At 39.3% G+C, this 22,685-nt stretch overlaps 1 protein-coding gene across 10 annotated transcripts in view; it reads left to right on the forward strand.

Moving 5' to 3' along the window:
• The window catches only part of LOC131243289 (pentatricopeptide repeat-containing protein At2g17670), a 77,885-nt gene that overhangs the window by 39,968 nt on the left and 15,232 nt on the right, over positions 1–22,685 (forward strand). For 3 of the 10 annotated variants that reach the window (XR_009169996.1, XR_009170000.1, XR_009169999.1), the window contains exon 4: positions 1,389–1,463. The exons of the other annotated variants lie outside the window; for them this stretch is intronic. The gene's annotated coding sequence lies outside the window, so the exon portion shown is untranslated. The remainder of the gene's footprint in view (positions 1–1,388; positions 1,464–22,685) is intronic. 10 annotated transcript variants of the gene reach the window in all.

Below are 22,685 nucleotides of genomic sequence, written 5' to 3' on the forward strand. Positions count from 1 at the left end.
TATGACTCGGAACATTGTCTTCAACTTCTTCAGGCCTGCTGGGTAGAATATTTTGGTGCGAATCTCTCAGCCTTGAAATTTAGTTATTTGGATGTGTCTTCTGCTAAATCTTGCTCATTATGAAAGGTAATTCAAAGCATGTAGAAGTCTTGGTCTCGAAAGAGAGAGCTGACGCTTTCAGGTTAAACTTTCATCCCAGATGAGATTAGGGATGCTGTGATGTGGCTAAAGATTTCATTCTCCTCGATCTGCTAGGAGGCTGATGTGGAAGCGCATCTTTTGATGGAGTCAGGCTCTCTTCTATTGTTATTGGTAATTCATCCTCATTATTTTAACTGGCGCTGTCGTTCTTGTGTTGCATGTGGAGAGAGGAAGGAAGAGAGATCGGGAGATGATGTGGCCTGGAGAATTGGGGAGAGAGAAAGTAGGTGCCCAATTTTAAAGATGAAAATAACCTCTGTTGATGATCACATTTTTAATGTCCCAAATACCTCAACCTACATTGGGAATCCTTCCTACATCCTTTCAAATCTTTAGGTTGAGGGCTCTCCTAAAAACTAATTGCGGGGGCATGATCGTCCAAAACTGCTGGCATTATATTTAGGAGATTGGTTCTCCTCTTTAATAAAGTCTTGGTTAATTACAGCAGATGAAACAGAGCAGATCTCCCTTCAATTGGAACCTTAGCTGATGGTAGTCTTTTAGTTACCCATTCAGATGTTAACTGCTTTCTCTTAATATGTTTAGCATCCAGTCTCAACTGAATATGAATTCTGTAGGATTTATATTTCTAACAGTGTGAAAATCTTCATGATTTATTCATTGTATGCAACACATGAATAATAGGCAAAATGAAATTCTGTTTCATGTGCAGTCTAAAATATGTTCCTTCGATAAAGAAGAGTATTGAAGTTTTTGACTGCGTGAAGCTATAATTTACATGAATTGGTTACAGACTTTTAGTAGTTCCATTGCATGAAATTGGTTGATTTTGGCTTATTTTTGTCTCTGTCTGAGTTGTTCTTATACATGAAATTGGTTACAGACAGTAGTGCAAAACTTCTACTCAAGTGCTGCTCCCACTTAGAGTCAAACCTTGGACTCTTGCTGTTGCTTTTATTGTCCTACTCCCATGTCTGCTCCTGCTCCCATGCTACATATAGTTTCTAACATTTTGGAATATAGATGCTTCCTCACTCCACCTAAATTTGCTGCCGGTTTCCTTCACAGTTTGTTCAACTCTATACAAACTATCCACTAACCAGTAGCTATGTTTAAAGCAAAATCAGTCATTAACTGCTACATTACAAATCTAAATCTCACATTTATCTTATGAAGAAATACCTGAGTAGCCTTTTATCCCATTTAAAGCCTTAACTATGTTTCAGGCCTTGAGCTGAGTCTTTTGAGGCTGATTTGGGTCAATTATGTCAACTCATACTCTCAATCAACCAATTTGAAAGGTAACTTGACTTGAAACTTTATTCAATTATTGTAACTTTGCTCCAATGCGAATTTAGTCTATTCCATAGTTTCCAAGGTATTAAAAGTTGTTTACATTGCGGCTATCTTGGGCATTACGTAAAGGAAATAGTCACCCTTTTTACACGATATGGCGGTAAATCGGTCTGTTATGAAAAACGGGCCCGAGGCATCCTGTATGAGCACCATTATGGGGCAAATATGGCCATTAAAGGCCAATATAGCCACAAAGGCCGAGTGTGGATGTTTTTATTTTCAATTTTTTTCCGTGTTTTTCCACTTCTTTATTTATTTGAACCATGAAGGAACCATAGCTCTAGGCCTGTTTTTTGGATCAAAACACAATTTTAGTGGGATTCAAGTGGACTGTTTTGGGAACTATTGAAGGAAGGGATAAGAGATCACATTTTTTTTTCCCCCCTTCATTTGTCCATCTTTTTTGGTTGAATTTATATGTGAAGGGCCATAATCCACCAAATCATGCTTGATTTGTGTTCAATAAGGGCCTATATGGTGGACTTTAAACAGGTCAAACTAATAGTGCCCTACAAACATCATTCCTAGTTTCCTACAAAAGAATGGCCCGTTACACCATCAAATGGAAAAAGGGATTTGGATGCAAGAGTGGGAAAGCATCTACTTCAAAATGTTAGCAAGTGTAAATGGTTAAGAAGTGGGAGTGCAAATCAAAATCGTGTTTGAAGTAGGAGCGGCTCATGGAAAAAGGTTCACCCAACTTAGTCATCTCTAACAATATTATCGATGCTCAAGTGCGATAGTATCTTTTGGGTGGCATTGAATATGTAAGAACGGGACAGATGGTGAACTCATAGTGAGCCAATGGTCAAGTGTGGAGATGATGTGGCTGCACCAACTTTTGCTGAATGATTAATCATTATCTCTTGAATTTATTAGATGGGTTGAAGGAGGAATCACACGTGAAACCGAAAAAGCTTATGTGAGAAATTTAGGGCTCATTTGGTTACCATCAAAGTCTCTTGGGATAGGCTAATATGAACACATTTGTCCAGTCATGCCTGTTTGAATAGGCTTGTATGTATATATTATTTTGCTTTGTGGATCGGTATTTGTAAAACACCTTGTCTTGACAAGCATATCTGCTTCTTGTACACATTTGACACATTTACACAAGTGACATGCGGTGTGCTTGTAGATTACTACTGGTGCATGTGGTGCATGTGTGTTACTTGAAGATGCACGGTAGCACATGTTTGTCACTTGAACATGCACAATGGCACATGTGACATATGTGCATGAGGGCATCAACACGTGGCACTTGTGCACTAGAAGGTCAGATGTGGCACATGCGGGGTACTTCAAGTGGGCATTCTCACTTGTGGCACATTGACATGTATTGCTATTCATTTGTGTATTTTATGAAAAATAGGCTAAAACCATCTTCTTATCCAGATTGCATCATGCAAGATAACGACTGGTTTTCTAGACGACCTCTTTATTTTTGTTGGAAATGGAATCACTATTTGAATAATGGCGGTTGATAAACTATGGATAGTGCCATTATCTTGACAAGGCTATTTGAATGAAACTTTTTGGGATAACCAAATGGCCCCATAGACTTAGGAGACAAGATATTCAAGGAAGGAGTTATTTGTGTACCAGATGGACTAGTCAAATGTTTCTCTCAGCGTAAACAATTCATTTTACTGAAAGACTATTGATGATGATGTATTAAGAGGACAATCACAAGATATTTTAGTGATCTGGTAAAAATCATGGTTATGGAGACTATTAGTGAAAAAGATTAGATTGTGGCAAGCTATTCCTAATGGTTGATATAGAGAGTTTTCGGGAGGGAGCATTGGAGAAAGTGAAAGGAGTGCGACTTGAGGAAAATGAGGACAATAGGGAACTATGATTGTACTAGAGAAAATGAGCCTTGATGGGGTTAAAAGAGCTGTCTCTTGTTCAGTGGGGAAAATTACATCTTTAATCCCTTATGGATCATCTAATGTCCCCATGGAGTGCTGAGAATGATGCAGGATATGAAATTCAAGTATGATGTGCAAGATTTTCAGGCTTTAGATCACACTAGTTCAGAAACAATTACACAAAATTCCACATCCCACACAAAAGTTCAAACACTCAATCAAGGGAAATCTTATGTGGATCCAGGCCTACACATGCTAGGGCTGGATCAATCAAAATTATAGACCAAACAAGAATCAAAGAAGGGTAAATTCATCCACACATGCATAGAAATAATTTCTCAATCCAAGGGGTTCATAGATTTCAATTCGGGGAACCATAAGGTTGAAGAAAGGGCATAAAATTGGGGATTTGAGTAATTTAGGGTTAGGGTTAGGGATTTGAGGTTAAATAGGGGTCAAAGAGAGGAGAGAGAAGAACCAGAAAAGTACCGCATGTGTGGACAACAACAATGGCCCAGACACACGTGCGTGTGATCCCAGCCGCACATGTGTGGGGCCCACTATTCAGAAAAAAGGCCACCTTGGCCCTGGTCGGCCAGGGATGGACTCCAAAATCCCCGAATCTCAGCTCGATCCGATGCACGGTTTGTACGTGGTGCTCCGCTGAAGTTTCAGCCTTCCTGCAGGGCCAGATTCTGGAAATCGAATGTAGAGAGAAAAACGGTTGCAATAGAGGATGAATTTGAAGCGTATATGGTTGTAAGAGGAGAAATATGGATAGAAGAAAGTGAGGGTGAATCGGGATAGGTGTGGCTTCACACCACGGTAGTCAGCCATTCGAGGAAGGGAGGGTTTCGCACCCAATTGAATCTCCACAACTCAAAAACTTAGAGGAGCAGAAAAACACAACAATTTTATTAATCTTCATTCAATAAAAAAGACTACGAGGGGTGCCTATTTATAATAAAACCCTATACCCCAAAACTCGCGCTATGTGTGCAACCTATTACTTGGCGACGAAGTAATAAAAAATAATAACTAATCAAAGCAATCTAAACATCCATGATACTCCTAATAACAATAATAAGCAAAATCCAAAGTACTAAATTAATTGGAATAGTGGGCCACGATCATGAGAACCCATGGTGGGATTCACATGACTATTGGGTCCACTCCAATGAACCAAAACACAGCCCTCTAAATAGGAGGCCCTCCTTGGACGTCGTCATCGATTCAGATCGATGGTGGGGCCCTCCTTGTGTACGTGCGTAGGGGGCATGTGCGCGAGATGTCTCCATCAGAGAATCTATAGGGGTCAACTGTAGAGAGTAGCCAAGAGGTTGGAGTAGTGGTGCAACAGGAGAGAAGCCGGAGATAGTGAAAGCTTGGAAGTTCTTTTCCTCCTTAGTTATGGTGTATTTAGCATTTTCCTTTGATCTAATCCCTCGGAAAACTGTTTTCGTTGTTAGAAACATACTTAAAGCATATTGGTGATTGAGGGAAGCATCAGTGGAGAATGGATCAAAAGAGAAAGAGGGGGCATAGATCCAACAGTTCAAAAGTTTCAGATCATCGGTGAGGTGTGAGAGCTTTCTATAACATAGGCAAATGATAGGCTGGATGTGGGCTTCAAGCATTTAGAAGCTACGAATAGAGTTGATAAAGTGCAGTATTTAACAACAATGAAATCCAAGAAGCTTGGATAGATGGATAGCTTAAGCTTAAATTCCTTAGTGAACTAAGAGAAATCAACAATAGGGAAGGATGCAGGGCATTATATAATGAGAGGGGCTTGAGGTTAGACAAATCTATATTCTATAATGAAGGCGAGTATTGAAAGGTGAGGGGGTTAGGGACTCCTAAGAAGAATTTTATTTGGATAGATGTTTTCTATGGAAACAATGTTTTGCTAGGTGAAGAGACTAAATTGGAAATGTTTGAAGATTCGTTAGTGCGAGATATTTAAGACAACTTTCGGTAGTCATTAAAACTGGCCATGGGCAGATCTAGAGGTAGCTTATGATCTGGAATGATGACATGTTTGGTGCAGAAAGAAGAGTTGATGGGAGGGTCTATACCAGGATAGTAAATGAATGAAGGTGGGTTTAAATGGATTGTTTGTCGTCTATGGGTCAAATCTTGAAAAGTTTGAGGTTTTTTTTTTTTTTTTTGATCGAGCTCTCAAAAGTTTATAGAATATGGTGATTACCTTGTTGTATTTTTTTTTTTTTTTTTTTTTTGGGGGGGTATTTTATTTATTTATTTCTTCTTTGATGAACGATTGGGTGGTTAGAGAACTATTTCGTACAGTGACGATCCTTAGTGTTCATTTGGAAGATGGAACTTATTGACCTTCTTGAGGAAGGTCCTTTTCAACAATCAAGATAATCCAATTATGTGCAAGCTTAATAGATTTGTGTTGTCTAAGATTTGGAGAACTGCTTTATGGGGGTTTTAGTCCTCATTTCCTTGACTGGTATTAAGCACTCTCGGATCATGTTGGAGACTTTCAAGTTAAATTGTGTGGTGTAGAAGCCCAAAACTTTTGCGGGAGGGTGGAATAATAGTGGAAGAATGATCCATTGGAGAGATGTGAGGGATTCAAATTGCTTCGAGAGCTCATAATTCTGAAAGGAAGATAAAGCAATAAAATTATGTGTTTTGGCTGGATTGAAGTTAAGGAGAGACAAGTTCTAAAAGAAAATGATCTACATGATTTATAAAATGCATATAATGGATCTCTATAATATGCAGAGGACAAGAAGAGGAGATCTAAGAAATTAGTTCCGTGAGGTATTCTTGTAGATCTCATGGAAACTAAAAATCAGGGCATTGTGGTTGAAAGAAAGGGGTAAAAATACAGGTTTCTTTCATGATATTCTAATTGGATGAGACATTAGTAGCATTCAAATGACTGTTGGGGTGAGATCATTGCTAAGGAGCTAGCCTTGATGAAATTTGTTTTAATTTTATTAGGTGTGGCATGGTTGATCGATTGTAACAAGATTGAAAGGAGTGGTGTTTGACTTGCGAAGTGGTAAGGCCTTAGGACTGGGTGACTAAGCTTTCGGGATTTGCTCAAAGATGAACTAATGAAGATTATGAGAATTCCAAGATAGAACTTAAATAAGGGGCCATTTGGTTACCGAAAATGTTTTATTTGGATAGCCTTGTTCAGGTAAGGCATATGTCCATGGTTTGTTAACAACAATTATTGGGATATGACATTGTTTACAATAAAAAAGACAATAGATATGAGTGTCAGAAAAACTAGCTGTTACTATGTATGGGGCAATCTATTGATGAAGTTGGTTTTGATTGTATATTGAGGGACTTAAACAGGTTTTAGCCCATTTTTCATAAAATACACGGAGTAGTGAACTTTTTTACACATGTATAGCAGATGTGCACCATTTGCCACACAAACCACATGTGTGAATGTGCCATAAGTGAGACTACTCGTACTCAACCACCTGACACATGCCAGAGTCGACCTTGAAGTGCCCCACATGTGCTACATATGCCACATATGCTAATAGGCCCAATACCCATATGTGCATACAACCTGTGAGCCACATATGCCATCGTGCATGTTCAAGAGATTGACATGTGCTATCATGCATCTTCAAGTAACCTATATGTGTTACATATATCATTATTAATGTACAAGCGCGCCGCATGTCCACAGATGCCAATGTGCCTAATGTGTACAAGAGCCACATATGCTTGTCTAGATAGAGTGTTTGATAAATAATAAATAATTCAACAAAATAGTTTCTTTATACAAGCCTGCTTAGACACCCTTGGGTTGGACAAATGAGTGTATTGATTCATACTATCGAGCCGGCAACAAAGGTATCTTTTGTAAGCTTGATATGGAAAGGCCTATGATCATGTAATTAGATTTTTTTTTTTTTTTGGATTACATGCTTTCTAGATTAGGTTTTGGGGATACCTGGAGATGGTGGATCTATAGTTGTTGTCTCCTCCGCCAAATTCTCGATTCTCTTAAATGGCTCCCCTTTTCGTATTTTCAAAGCCTCCCGTGGTCTTAGGGAGGGGAATCCTCTTTCCCCTTTCCTTTTTATTATTGTATCTGAGGTTCTTAGTAGAATGCTTTCTAGAGGGCAAAACATAAGTATGTTCCAAGGTTTTCTTGTGGATAACTTGCACACGAGGATTAATCACCTCCAGTTTGCTGATGATACCCTCATATTTTGTGAACCCTCTGAACCTATGGTTATCTGCCTCGCCATGACTTTATGTTGGTTTGAAGTTGTCTTGGGGCTCAAAGTGAATCGGTCGAAGAGTGAATTTTTGGGGATCCACATGGAATTAGGGCAAGTCCAAGAGTACGCCTCGACCTTTGGTTGTAGAGTGGGCTCCTTCCCCTCCACTTACTTGGGGTTCCCCTTGTGCATTGGTAAACTTGCTCTGCATCTCTGGAATAGGTTGTTGGAGAGAATGGAACGGAAGCTTGCTCCCTCGAAGAACAATCTTTTGTCCTTGGGTGGCTGAATAACTGCTATCAAGCGTTCCCTCTCCATTCTCCCTCTCTACTTCATGTCCTTGTTTCGATGCCCCAAAACTGTCCTTCTTAAAATTGATAAACTTTGTAGAAATATCTTGTGATAAGGAGGCTCCCCAACCAGGAAGTTCCTTGTCCTCAAGTGGGAAGAAGTTTGAAAGCCAGTTTCTGAGGGAGGAGCTAGTATTAAAGGTTTCGATGTAGTTAACTCTGTTCTTCTAGGTAAGTTAGTCTGGCGCTTTCTATCCTTGAAGCTTGTCCATGGAAATCTATTGTTTTGGCTAAATATGCGTTAGAGCTGGGAGGTTGGTGGACTAGAAAAATCATCTCTACTGATCCTCACATATGTAGAAGGAGATTGATAAGGTGTTTGTGGTGGTTGTCAGGAACATTACTTTTGTGGTTGAAAATGGTGAAAGAATTAGGTTATGGATAACCATTGGTGTGGGAACTCTCCCCTTTCAGTCTCCTTCCCAACTCTAGCTAGGTCATGCCCTAACAAACAAATCCTAGTCTTAGACTGTTTTGACAGATCTGGTCAGGGTGGAGTTTGGACTCCTTCCATTTGGAGAGACCTTAAAGATGAGGAGTTATTAGGGCTTCTCTCCTGTGTGCAGGATTTCATGATTCACCCGGATGTTGAGGACTCCATCACCTGGACCACTAGGAAGAATGGTGCTTTCTCTGTGAAGTACTTCCATCAAGTCCTATCCTCCCCTGGGGATCAAGCTGTTGCTACTCACCTCGGACCTTTTTGGGCCTATGGGGCTCCTATGAAGGTTGCTGCCTTCGCCTGACTTGCTGGTAGAAGTCGAATTCTTATGATGGACAACCTCTAGAAGAGGGGTCTCTGTCTCTTGAACGTTTGCCTCTTGTGCATGCAAGGCGTAGAATTGGTTTCCGACCTTCTCTTGCACTGCTCTTTTGCCTTTGTTGTTTGGAATGGGATCCTTTTTCGTGTGGAGGTATCCTGGGCGGTCCCTCGGTCCCTTGAGGCTCATATCAGGTCCTCTGATTTAAGAGGAGGAAAGCTGGGAAAAGAGAGATGGAGATTTGAGTTGCTAGCTGGTGGTCCATCTATCTGGAAAGAAATAACAACTGCTTTAATAATCTTAAATGTTCAGCTAGTAGGGTTCTTTGTAAGGTGCTTCATTTTCTCAAAGAGTGGGCCCCAGGTTAGGTGTTTTTGGTTGGGGCTCGACCTTGGGTGTGAGCTTCTGCTCTTATATAGTTTTCAGGAGGCTTCCTTTCTTGTTTTTGTTGTTGCTTCCCCCCCCCCCCATCCCATGTCCCCGTTGTTTTTCTTTTTTGGCCTTCTTGGTCCTTAATAATATTTATCACCTTTATAAAAAATCTATCTGAACACAACCCAAATGGGCCTTAAAGGTATTTACTCTACCTTTATGATGCTCATTCCTATGATGCGTGCATTTGGATGAGTTTCAGGCTAATAAGTATAATTTGTAGTTTGTATAAAGTAATAGCCAAGACTTATGACTTGGTTGTGGCTTAGTTTTCTGATGCAGGACATGAAAATTAAATATGATATGCGAGATTTCAGGCTTAAGATCACGTTAGTTTAAGAACAATTACACAAATTTCATATCCCACATGAAAGTCCAAACATTCAATTAAGGGGAATCTATGTGGGTTTAGGCCTACACATGATAGGGCTGGATTAATAAAAATTATGAACTAAACAATACTCAAAGATAAGAAATAATCATCCACACATGCATAGTAATCAGTCCCTAATCCAAAGGATTCAAAAATTCCAATTCGGGGAACCTTAGGGTAAGAAAAGGCGCATAAAATTGGTGATTTGAGTAATTTAGAGTTAAGTTTAGGGATTTTGGGTGAAAGCGAAGTGAAAGAGAGGAGAGACGAACCAGAGAAGTACCACATGCGTGGACAACAATAATGGTCCAGACACACGTGCGTGTGATCCTGGCCACACGTGTGTGGGGCCCACTATTCAGAAAAAGGCCACCTTAGCCCTGGTCGGCCAGGGATGGACTCTAAAACCCCCAAATCTCAGCTGGATCCGATATACGGTTTGTGTGTGGTGCTCCGCCGAAGTTTCAGCCCTCCTGTAAGGCCAGATTCTGAAATTCTGCTGTGGGGAGGAGAATTGATGCAATAGATGATTGATTCGAAGTGTAGATAATGGGGTGAGATGAGAAGGGATAGTAAAAGATGGGTAGTAGAGATGGCGATGGATGGGGGCGAATCGGGATAGATGTGGCTTTGCACGATGGTAGTTAAACCCTTTGATGAAGGGAGGGCTTCGCACCCAATTAGGCTTCACAACTCAGAGAGTAGGAAAATGCAGAATTTTTAGTAATCTTTAATCAATGAAAAAAGCTACAAGGGGTGCCTATTTATAAAAAAAACCTATACCCCAAAACTCGCGCCATGTGCGCAACCTATTACTTGGCGATGAAGAAAATCAAAATAAAAACTAATAAAAGAAATCTAAAGCGTCCATAATGTTCTAAATAACATTAATAAGCAAAACATAAAATATGAAATCAATCTGACTGGTGGGCCACGATCATGAGATCCCATGCTGGGCTTTTCTTGACTAACGGGTCTGCTCTTTTGAATCAAAACTTCGTCTTCTAGATAGGAGGTCCTCTCTGGATGTCGTCATCGATCCAGATCGACGGTGGGGCCCTCCTTCTGGCGTACGTGCGTAAGGGGGGCGGCGTGAGTGCGCGTGATGTCCCCATCAATTCTTCCCTGCTGTGAAGATTTCACCACTGATGAAATAAAACTCCTGAACCGCTCCAGGATGTCAGGATCAAGTCTCTGAAGCTCCTCCTTAGTGAGCCACGTACATTCTGAAGCAGAGCGTGACTTCCATTTAACCAGGTACTTCTGAAACCCGTCGTCCGACGTTAAAACTATTTGATGATTTAGGATATCCTCTACTTCCTCTCTGAGTGTGTGAAGGCTAAGTATGAGAGGCAGAGGCTAGGAAAAAAAGTCAGGAAGAGTAAGTATGTGAGGTAGAGGTTGGGAAAATGGGTCGGGACGGATAGGTATGGAATGTAGAGGCTGGAAAAATAGGTCGGGAAGGGTGGGTATGGGAGGTAGAGGTTGGAAAAATGGGTCAGGATGGGTAGGTGTGGGACGTAGAGGCTGGGAAAATGGGTCGAGAAGGGTAGGTATGGGAGGTAAAGGCTGGAAAAATGAGTCGGGATGGGTAGGTATGGGACATAGAGGCTGGGAAAATGGGTCGGGAATGGTAGGTATGGGAGGTAAAGGCTGGGAAGAAAGGTCAGGAAGAGTAGGTATGGGAGGTAGAGGCTGGAAAAATGGGTCGGGAAGGGGCCATGGTTCAAGGGATAAATATGGGGAATCAGGATGGGTGAGCGAAGGGCCGAACAAAGTATCAGTGGTCCCCTGAAAAGTAATTAAATCCTCCACATCGGATGTGAAACTAATTCCCATGGAAGGTGGAAGATCTACCTCATACACATTAAGACCGTTTCGTTTTATAATTTTAAATGGTCCAGCGCTACACGCGTGTAACTTATGAACGACTCCTGGAGGGTACCGCTCGGGCCAGATATGGACCATCACAGAGTCCCCAATATTGAATTTTTTGAAACATTTATGTTGGTTTGCAGAAAATTCGTAATGTTCATTACTAGTAGTGATCTTTTGCCTGATTTCTTGATGCCATGAATGAATGTGATGCGCAAAAGACTCTGCAGGTTCTTATGGCTATGGGACAGTGACATAGGGACAAGATCAATAGGTTTCTCAGGTTTATAACTAGTAAAGACTTCATAAGGACTGAGACCTGTGGACCTATCGACAAAAATATTAAACACAAACTTAGCTGTAGGTATTACAGTGTCCCATGTTCTTGTGTGCTCTATATCCCTCCTAGGGGGAGACTCATTCGGTAGATCATCAGGAAAGACATCACGTAACTCATCCATTACTAGAATGACCTCAGTGGGTAAATCTACACTAGCCTCTGGTGCACTCTCTCTAGCCATAAGGCCGCACATGTTGTACCCCTCAAAATAGTGGTCTTGATGTCTCTCATGGGGTGGGTGCACGGGTGCACACCCATAATTGATTCCTTGACCAACTCCATTCATTTAGCTATCCTTCAGGCCACTTGCCTGAGATTGAACATCTACCCCAATGGTGGGGTTTGTCTTGGCGATGGTCTTTAGTCGGGTAATGCGTACATCAAGCTGTTCAAAGCATTTGTTCATTTCCAAGCGCTTAATCATAAACTCCGACTTTTGGGATAGCTTGTTTAGTGACTCTTGCAATTGTTCCATGTTTAGTGTAGGGTGCCAACCAAAATTCAGCAATATAGTTGTCAAAATATAAGATTTTTTATTTTTTAAAAGAAAAAAAAAGAAGAAACAACCTAGTTTTTAAAAACGAAAAAGGAAAGTTTTTTTTAAAACAAGTTCGGAAAGTTTCTAAAAAAAAAGCAACCTAGTTTCTAAAAATGAAAAAGGAAAGTTTCTAAAAAAAAACAAATTAGGAAAATTTCTAAAAAAAACAAATTAGGAAAGTTTCTAAAGAAAAACAACCTAGTTTCTAAAAACGAAAAAAGAAAGTTTCTAAAAACAAATTAGGAAAGTTTCTAAAGAAACAAATTAAGAAAGCTTCTAAAAAAAGAAAAAAAACAAATTTGAAAAGTTTCTAAAAAAAACAATGTAGTTTCTAAAGAAAAAGAAAAAGGTAAGTTTCTAAAAATAGAAAGTAAGTTAGTCTCTAAAAAAGAAAAAAGGAAAGTAAACTAGTTTCTAAAAAAGAAAAAGGAAAGGAAATTAGTTTCTAAAAACAGATTGAGAAAGTTTCTAAAAAATAGAAAAGGAAAGTTTTTAAACCTAGAAATAGAAAGCTAAGTTAATTTCTAAAATAATTCAAATAAGGGGATAACAAAAAATTTCAGCAGCTTATTTCAGGGTTTATGGACTTCTAAACAGCCATATATGATGAGAATTGATGCGTAATGGACACCAACAACCAAACCCTAAACATGTAATGAATTCCCCTACAAGAACCCTAGTCTCTGATACCAAATTTGATGCAGGACATGAAAATTAAATATGATATGCGAGATTTCAGGCTTAAGATCACGTTAGTTCAGAAACAATTACACAAATTCCATATCCTACATGAAAGTCCAAACATTCAATTAAGGGGAATCTATGCGGGTCCAGGCCTACACATGATAGGGCTGGATCAATAAAAATTATGAACCAAATGATACTCAAAGATAAGAAATAATCATCCACATGTGCATAGTAATCAGTCCCTAATCCAAGGGATTCAAAAATTCCAATTCAGGGAACCCTAGGTTAAGAAAAGGGGCATAAAATTGGTGATTTGAGTAATTTAGGGTTAGGTTTAGGGATTTTAGGTGAAAGCGAAGTGAAAGAGAGGAGAGAGACGAATTAGAGAAGTACCGCACGTGTGGACAACAATAATGGCCTAGACGCACGTGTGTGTGATCCTGGCCGCACGTGTGTGGGGCCCATTATTCAGAAAAAGGCTACCTTGGCCCTGGTCGGCTAGGGATGGACTCCAAAACTCTCAAATCTCAGCTTGATCCGATGTATGGTTGTGCGTGGTGCTCCGTTGAAGTTTCAACCCTCCTGTAGGGCTAGATTTTGAAATTCTACTGTGGGAAGGAGAATTGTTGCAATAGATGATTGATTCGAAGTGTAGATGATAGGGTGAGATGAGAAGAAGAGATGGTAAAAGATGGGTGGTAGAGATGACGATGGATGGGGGCAAATCGGGATAGATGTGGCTTCGCATCGTGGTAGTTAACCCTTTGATGAAGGGAGGGCTTCGCACCCAATTAGGCTTCACAACTCAGAGAGTAGGAAAACACAGAATTTTTATTAATCTTTAATCAATGAAAAAAGCTACAAGGGGTGCCTATTTATAAAAAAAACCTATACCCCAAAACTCGCGCCATATGCGTAACCTTTTACTTGGTGATGAAGTAAACCAAAATAAAAATTAATAAAAGAAATCTAAAGCGTCCATAATGTTCTAAATAACATTAATAAGCAAAACCTAAAATATGAAATCAATCTGATTAGTGGGTCACGATCATGAGATCCTATGATGGGCTTTTCTCGACTAACGGGCCCACTCTTTTGAATCAAAACTTCGTCTTCTAGATAGGAGGTCCTCCCTGGACGTCGTCATTGATCCAGATCGACGGTGGGGCCCTCCTTCTGGCGTATGTACGTGCGCGTGATATCCCCATCATTTGCATTTGGTTAAATCAACTTCTCAAGGCATCTTCCCAGGGCTTTGGGATAGGGAGCATATTGTATAGAAATTGTGCCCTTAAATGCAAACGATGGTTGAGAATGGCTTTGAGCATGAGGCGCTTTGTAGGGAAGTCATTCGCTGAAAATATGCAAAGTGGGCCACATTTGGGCCAAAACCAATCTCCACCATGATTTTCATAGAGCCTGCAATTGAATCATCCAAAGGCTTGGATTTTTGACATATTACATGAGCATACACATCTTTGACCCTAGGGGACCATGATTGTGAATCTGTGATCGCCTAGAGAGTGGGCCACTACTATGCGTCCCACATGAGGACTTCTGAGTGACTCTTGATTCAACATAGTTTCTTAAAAGAGATTTTTTCCTAGCTTCTTCTTCTTTCTTTTTTCTTTCCTTTTTTTTTTTAAAAAAAAAAAAAAATATTTTTTAAATATTTTTTTAAAGTTATTTAGATAAGAGTTAAAAATCTGAAATACCATTTCCGACACTTATCTTGCGTGTCACTTCTGGGGTATGAAACAATATTGTAACAATGTGAAATTGGTCCCGTTAATAAGCTTATTAGCTTTTGAATGAGCCAAATGTTATGTAATTCTAATACTGTTTGAGTAAGTTATGGCCAATTTTCTTGGGGATGTGTATGGTTGTGAGTGGTGACAGAATTACAACTGAAGAGTAAGATTGAATCTCACTTGTTGTTGACATTTAGTATCAATTTTATTGGGCAAGAGGTCTGTAGACATAAGTATAGGGTTGAGAGTCTTAAGTCCTATAAAAGCGTACTTGTTGAAGAGAGAATGGTTGTTATCATTTTGTTTATTTGAAATAATAATTGCAACTACGAAAGTAAGGGAAGATTCATTCTCCCATTGAGATACTTGCAGTAAGCATGTTTTCACTATATTTTGCTTGTGTAGAGTGTGTTTTCTTCTTCATTTCTGGATTCTTAAACCCCTGTCTGATTGGGTTGTTTGGGATTGCATCAATCTGGGGGAAAAGATGGAGGTTGGGTTCCTAGCTGAGTGGGTGAGAGCGATGGGCGTTCGGGGGTATGGAATAATATTGTTAAAATGGAAGATACTTCTAAGAAGCCAAGGAAAATTTGAAGGGTTAGATTTAGAATGGAAAGTGGGATAGGACATTGGGAGGACCTGTGGGTGGGAATAGTCTCTTAGCATTTCATTTTCTCTGATTGTTCAATAGAAATATATTGAAATGGAAGGTTACACTAGCTTATTGTGCCTGTTGGAAGAGGTCTACATTTCTATAAGTGGCAGAGATCGAAGAATCTGGAAATGGGTATTGGAAGGCAGATGTTCAGCCAAGCCCTTGGTGTCTACCAAAGAAGCCGAACATGTGGATCCATCTGCTGACTTGTGGGGAATTTATAAAAGAAAGGAATTGGTGAATCTTTGAAGGGTAAGAGAAAACTCTTAATGGGTCTTTTGTGAAGATTAAGAGGTTATTAGTTTATATGTTGTATGTTTCAAAATAATAATAATAATAATAATCTTGGTCGCTATCATGCAAAGACTTCTATAGTTATCTTGGAAGGATCTTCTATAAGTGAGCCTCTAAGGTTCAACTGTCCTAGACCAACATTGTTATGTGGTTTGAAACACTTAACATAACGTGTGAGCCCAAGTTAGTGGAACAAAAAATCAGTTCCCAACCATTGTTTGGAAGTTAAATTATAGATGGAAGTCTATCTGAAACTGCGCAAATTGTAAGGAATTGGACTGGGAACATTGTCTTTAACTTCTTTAGGCCTTTTGGGTTGCATATTTTGAAGCGAATCTTTTAGCCTTGAAATTTAGTTATTCGGATGTTTCTTTTGCTTAACTTTGGCGTGCTCATTATGAAAGGTATTTCAAAGCATGTAGAAGTCTTGGTCTAAAAAGTGATAGCTGACCCTTGTGAGTTACCTTTTATCCCATATGAGATTAGGGGATGTTGTGATGTGGCTAAAGATTTCGTTCTCCTCAATCTGCTAGGAGGTCGATGTGGAAGCCTTATCTCTAGATGGAGGACTTTGGCTCTCTTCTATTGTTGTTGGTAATTCATTCCTATTATTTTAACTAGGGCTGTGGCTTGTGGGTTGCATGTGGAGAGAAAGGAAGAGAGTTTGAGAGTGGGCTATAGAATCGTGGAGAGAGAAAGTATGTGCTCTTATAAAATGATGAAAATAACCTCAGTTGATGACTCCCATTTTAATGCCCCAAATACCTCCCTAAGAGGTGAGGGGGGGGGGGAGTGGGCGGTGGCTGTGGAAGTCCGTGGCTATGCTTAGATCGAATCTTATTGAAGGTATGGATTTTTCTTTGGGAGATGGAAGGAGCATCCAATTTTGGGAGGATGTTTGGTTAAGCGAAAGAGTGTTGAAGTATTCCCAAGGCTAGCAAGAATCTCGTCGTAGGTTAGTGTTGCAATAGCTTGTTGTTACTCTTTTTTAGGTGATGGAGTGCTTTGGACCCCACCTTGTCGAAGGAATTTATTAAATGAAGAAGTGGAAGATTTAGATAGGCTTTTGGAGCTATTGCATAATGTAAGGCCGGTGGTGGTAGAAAGGGACAAGATGGTACGGACCACAAAAAAGTCTGGGTGTTTGTTGGTGAAGTCTTTGTATAATGTTTTAATTGGATCCTCATTGGGAAGCCATCTCAGCCCAAATGCTTGGTGTGGCCTACTCACCCCCTTCCCTAAAACACACACACACACACACACACACACACAACCAGCATGGTGTGCCGTAAAGGCCATTATGTAAAGGTAATAGTGGCAACCATTACACGTTACGGGGTCGTAATGGTTGTAACAACAATTATGGAAAAAATGACCTGTAACTATTGTTAAAAGGCTATTATGCCCCTGTAAAGGTCATAATAGTCTGTTATGGGGCAAATATAGGTTTTTTCAGATTTTTTTTTTTTTCAACATTACGAGATAGATATAAGTTTTTTAGGTTCTTTCTTTCAATAAAAAGAGACTGTAATGGCCATTACGGGGCTGTAACAACCGTTATGACCCGTATCATAAAGGTAACAGTGGTGTCCGTTATGGCCACCGTTACCATTACAAAATACCTTAGTAACCACCAAGTTCGTAGCATTGGCATGGCTAATGGCACATAATCATTACGAGAGACAGATGGTGCTCCCAAATGTTTGTCTTATGTGCATGCACAATGGGGAGTCCATTGCTCATATTTGGATTCGTTGCCCATTTGCCAAAGGTGTTTCCGATAATTTTCTTAAATTGTTTGATGTGTCATGGGTAGCGTCTTATGTGCCATACTGTTTCGGTGTGTCATTATGCCCCCTGGAGCTGAGTCAAGGTGGGCCAAGCTTGGCTTGATTCGTCCGTGCTCTCCTCGTGCTCGCCCTCGAGCTTACCATTGGAGCTTGGCTTGTTTGCCAAACCTTTCGAGGCGAGCTTACCTTGAGTCGAGCCTGCTCCCACCTCAATTTATTATATTTTTTGTTATAAAATACAAATTACAAGTCAACAACATTAAGTCCAAAATCTCCCACATGCCATGACATCAAGACAAAAAAAAAAGAGTCTCACATATACTATCTTGATACCACAACATTAAGTCCAAAAAATGAAAATATATTACAAAATATAAAAGCTTAAACAAAACTTTAAAAGTATACATTCCTTCATGCAGTTTTAGATGCATTCTCGTCTTGACTTCCATTCTCGTCCTTATCCTCCTCAGCATTGAAACTGCTAATACCCCAAATTGGATGCAACCAATCTTGTTTACATATCAATGCTTCAACTGTTTTTGAGGCGAGTGAGCTTCGATAATTGCTCACAACCCTACTCGTGTTAAAAGCTGATTATGATGCCACGGTCGAAATTGGAATTGACGATGTCTAGTGCCATTCCAAAAGTCTAGGGTATTCACAAACTCTCAAGTTCCACCACTACAAAACATCAAATTTATCTTCTTGTAACCTTATGACTACCTCCTTTAGATACTTCTCCACTTCTGATTTGGTTTTTTGTATCTTCGTTTCTTCTTTGTCTAAAAAAGACATAAAATCACGAAGTCGCCTTCCTCCAGTAGAAGTACTACACATAGATTAACTACTGCACTTGATGTTGCGGTGAAAGTACCAACATATGGAGCGAACAACTCTTCAACTCCAACATGAATAATGGCGGTCTCTGCTGAAACTCTTTCAGAATTGGAATAAAGTGACCTGAAAATGTACATAACCATTGCCATCTTGTACCGTGGATCCATAACAACTGCAATGGCCATTAACAAATGGCAATCAACCCAATACTTATCGAATTTCATTTGCATTACCAGAGCCATCACTTGTAAAAACTTTGGACCCTCATCAGCACGCGTTTTTAGAGCGTCCATCATGAAAATAATTTCTGAAAGAAACCGATTTGCCGTAGGATACTTATTCCCAGAAAAATCTTCATTTAGTCGTAAAAAACTTTGAGAAACTGATGAACATGTTCGATTTTCATCCAATCTTCATCGCTAGGCACGTATGTGTACATTTTATCACGTGCCGCAAGTTCAGGGAATGCAATTTTAAATTTTAAAGTAGTATCCAACATTTCATAAGTTAAATTCCAACGCGTGCAAACATCCAACTTCAACTGCTTTTTAGATTTCAAATACAAACGTTGGATTATATCATTCCATGTACTCAGTCTTGAAGGTGACCCCCTTATATATTTTACACTATCTCATATGTTGGCGATCGTGGAGTCAGTTGCTTTCAGCCCTTCTTGTACAATCAAGTTTAGTATGTGGGCACAATATTTGAGTTGGAATATTTTACCCTCAAAGAATAAATTTCCGGCTGTCTTGAATTGACTACGTAAGAAAGAAACCAAAGTGTCATTGGAAGAGACATTATCTAAAGTTATTGAAGAGATTTTCTTTTCGATGCCCCACTCAACAAGACAATTTTAAATGCAGTCCAACATTACCACACCAGTATGAGGAGGTGGAATGTAGCGAAATTTTTTAATATTCTTTTGGAATTTCCAATCTGCATCAACGAAGTGTGCAGTTAATGACATGTCCATTTCTTTGATTCAAAGCTGTCCACATATCCGAAGTCAAACTTATTCTTGATGTGGATGTTAAAAGAGATTACAAGTTTGCTTTTTCAATTGCATACATCTTCATACACTCTCTTTTCATAGTAAGACGAGAGGTCTTCTCACATTTGAGATTAAGGAATTTACAAAATCCTATAAAAACTTTGCTATCTACCATGCTAAATGACTTTTCATTAACTATCACCAATCTTGCATACCACACTTTCAGCTTTTCCTAATCAAACTTATAGGTGGAGAGTGTAGCTTGAGAGTTGTCATTTTTATAAGTGATAAATGAAAGCATTTGCTGGACTCCACCCATTTACGTTATTGGTCTCTTCGCACATTTATCAATATGCATCTGATAATTAGTAGAATAACTAGAACGCTTGCCGTAAAGAGTTTTACGATACTTACATCTAATCTTAATTGAACCATCTAGTAGCGTGGTCTCATCGAAAAATTCCTATGCTGCTAATTTTTATTTATTTATTTATTTATAACTTTCACTGAATCTTAAGTCGTTTCAACTTTGTTTTCTAATGTCTCCCTCCACAACAAGAGGAGATGTGACTGACGCACCGACATTGAGGGTACATGGGTTTTCTTCACTAGTCATCTATAAATCAAAAGATAGCAAGGGTAAGGTAAGATCATGAATTTTACAGGTTGAAGTAATCAGTCAATCACATTTATGTGTAAATACCCTAAGTTCATGATCGGGGCCCCTATATAAACTGTGTTTAAATTAGAATAATAAGATTATAGAAGAGATATGAGAGAGAGAGAGAGAAGCATAGAGAGTGATTGAATCATTGATTCTTGTTCTTGCTTCTTGACTAGATTCTTGCTTCTTGATAGAGTGAATAGTATAAAAGAGATTAAGACTAAGAGAGAGAATGAGAACTTTGTCATTATATGAGAGAGCAAGAAAGTGTTTTAGGATGTATATGTTGCAAATGGAGGAGGGGGAAGTGCTTTTTTATAGGCAAAGCTTCCTAAAATAATAATAATAATGCTCCAACGGTCAGATTTCTAACCAGTAGAGGGTATGCAATCGCATATGCCATGTGGATGGCATTATGCGATTGCTTTTGACAACATTGCTTTCAACTTATGCCAATTTTGGCAGACCCTCCTCACACCCCTGTGAACTCATGCGATTCCGACATGCCCAGATGCCAAAGGCGAATCAGTTCACAGTCTGTAGAACCAACACCATTCGAAGATGGGTTGCTAGCTCAGTCATGTTTGACTGGGCTTACACACATTTTCACCCCCTCCCCCCTAGGGTTGTACACAAGACAAGCTAGCTTAAAAAGTTCGCTCGGCTTGACTCGGCTTGAACGACGACTCAAGGCGAGCCATGCTTCATATGACCTACCTCGTTTTGAAAACGAGCCGAGGTCGAGCATAGTGGAGCTTGACTTCTCTCAACTCGAACTCCGCTTGGCTCGACTCAAAATAAATTATATTTTATATATATTATATTATATTTATTTTTAAAAAAAAGTTAAAACTTAAAAAGTAAAACCTTACCCGTCCGTCCCTTTCTTACCATTTCCCTTCCTTACCCAACCCGCTCTCTCTCTCTCTCTCTCTCTCTCTCTCTCTCTCTCTCTCTCTCAACACCCACAACAAGGTACATCTATCTAAATATATATATATATATATATATATATATATATATATATATATATATATATATATATATATATATATATATATGATTCAATGGCATCGAAAGTATATGTTCGATGACATCGAATCAGGATCGATGATGTTGAACTCAGTTAGATTCTGACAAGTTTATTTTCGTTGGAACTTTTTGGCTATTTAAGGAGAGCTTGTTCTTGGTTGCTAGATAGAGAAAAATAGAGAGAGCTTTGAGAGATTAATTGCATATCACCTACCCTAAACTCATTTTCTCATGGAAGTTCATCCTTCAATCCACCCTCATCATTGATATTCAATAGAGTGTATTGAGGAATGAACTTCCCCATTCAAGGATCATCCATCTACTATCTTAATGACAAATCATTGAGTTAGGATACCTTGAATGCTTGATTGCTTGGAATCACTCCTCTAAAATAGGAAAACATTTATTAGAGTAGGATTCCAACATAACCTTGACCCAACCCGTCGCCTTTATTGGAACATCATCAAGTGTTGCGGATCAAGGGAGCTGAAGAATCTTCATCATCAAGGAGGAGATCTTCATCAACGTGCTTAACAGGGCTTATCTACTTATCTGTAAGTCATTAGGGTCCAGAGATCCTGTTGATCATTCCTTGTATAGGATTGGGTTACAGGTACATCTCACCCCTTATAAGTCCTCATAGGAGGCCTCCGACGGGAGAGTACGTTTGGGTGCTGTGTGTTGACCCTTGCTTTTGTGTTGGGCAAAAACTTAGGTCCTTTGTGTAGGTCCTTGGCCTGTGTGGCCTAAACGTAGGTTCCTTATGTGGATCCTTGGCCTTTATGGCATAAAACAGAGATTCCTTGTGTGGATCCTTTGCTCTTATGTAGGGCATAAAACTTAGGTGCTTCGTGTTGACCTTTGCTCTTGTGTAGGGCATAAACTTGTGTCTTGTGTAGGCATGTTTTAGGTACCTTGTGTAGGTCCTAGAGTCAACCTTGTGTAGGTTGTAACGGTTTGAGGTGAACCTGATTTGAAACCTCTGTTAGTGAAATCTGGTACACTCATGGGATGAGTGCGTCCGCTGGGAGTGGAGTAGGCATATAGCCGAACCACTATAAACGACTGTGTTTGGGATTGATTCTTGCTTGATCTTTCATTATGTTAATCTTTTACATGCAAGCTTGATGATATGAATGCTTTGATTTGAATCACATCTCATACACATTCACGCTTCTCATCCATCTTAGACTATATGTTGAATCATGCTTAATATTAAGCAGTGTTCGAAATATCGGTATCGCACAATGTATCGCACACTTGGGATACAGATACGTATCGGTTATCGCACGGGATATATCGTTTGTATCGCATAGTTTATTGCACTTTTTGGGAAACATGGGGAAACATTAACAAAATGGTTGAATTTTTTTATGAAACTTTGGGGATTATTTAAAAAGACCTTAATGCACACTTTTAAATCATAAAATATCAAAAAAGAAGTGCACATAATAAATTTCCTTTGTATAAGGTACTAAGTTATGTGTTATCTGATTAAACTAAGGTAAATATATTTAAATATGATGCATACCATTTATAAATGTATAAAAATATGTATGAAAATGAGTCACATCCAAACATCAATTGGAATTCATTTTAACATGTCATTTTAGGGCATGGGCCGAAAAATAAGGTAGATCTAAATCTGAGGTGGACCACAACACAAAAAATAGTGTTCATTGAATGATTAC

Source organism: Magnolia sinica, chromosome 4 (assembly GCF_029962835.1).
Source record: "Magnolia sinica isolate HGM2019 chromosome 4, MsV1, whole genome shotgun sequence".
Lineage (NCBI taxonomy): Eukaryota > Viridiplantae > Streptophyta > Magnoliopsida > Magnoliales > Magnoliaceae > Magnolia > Magnolia sinica.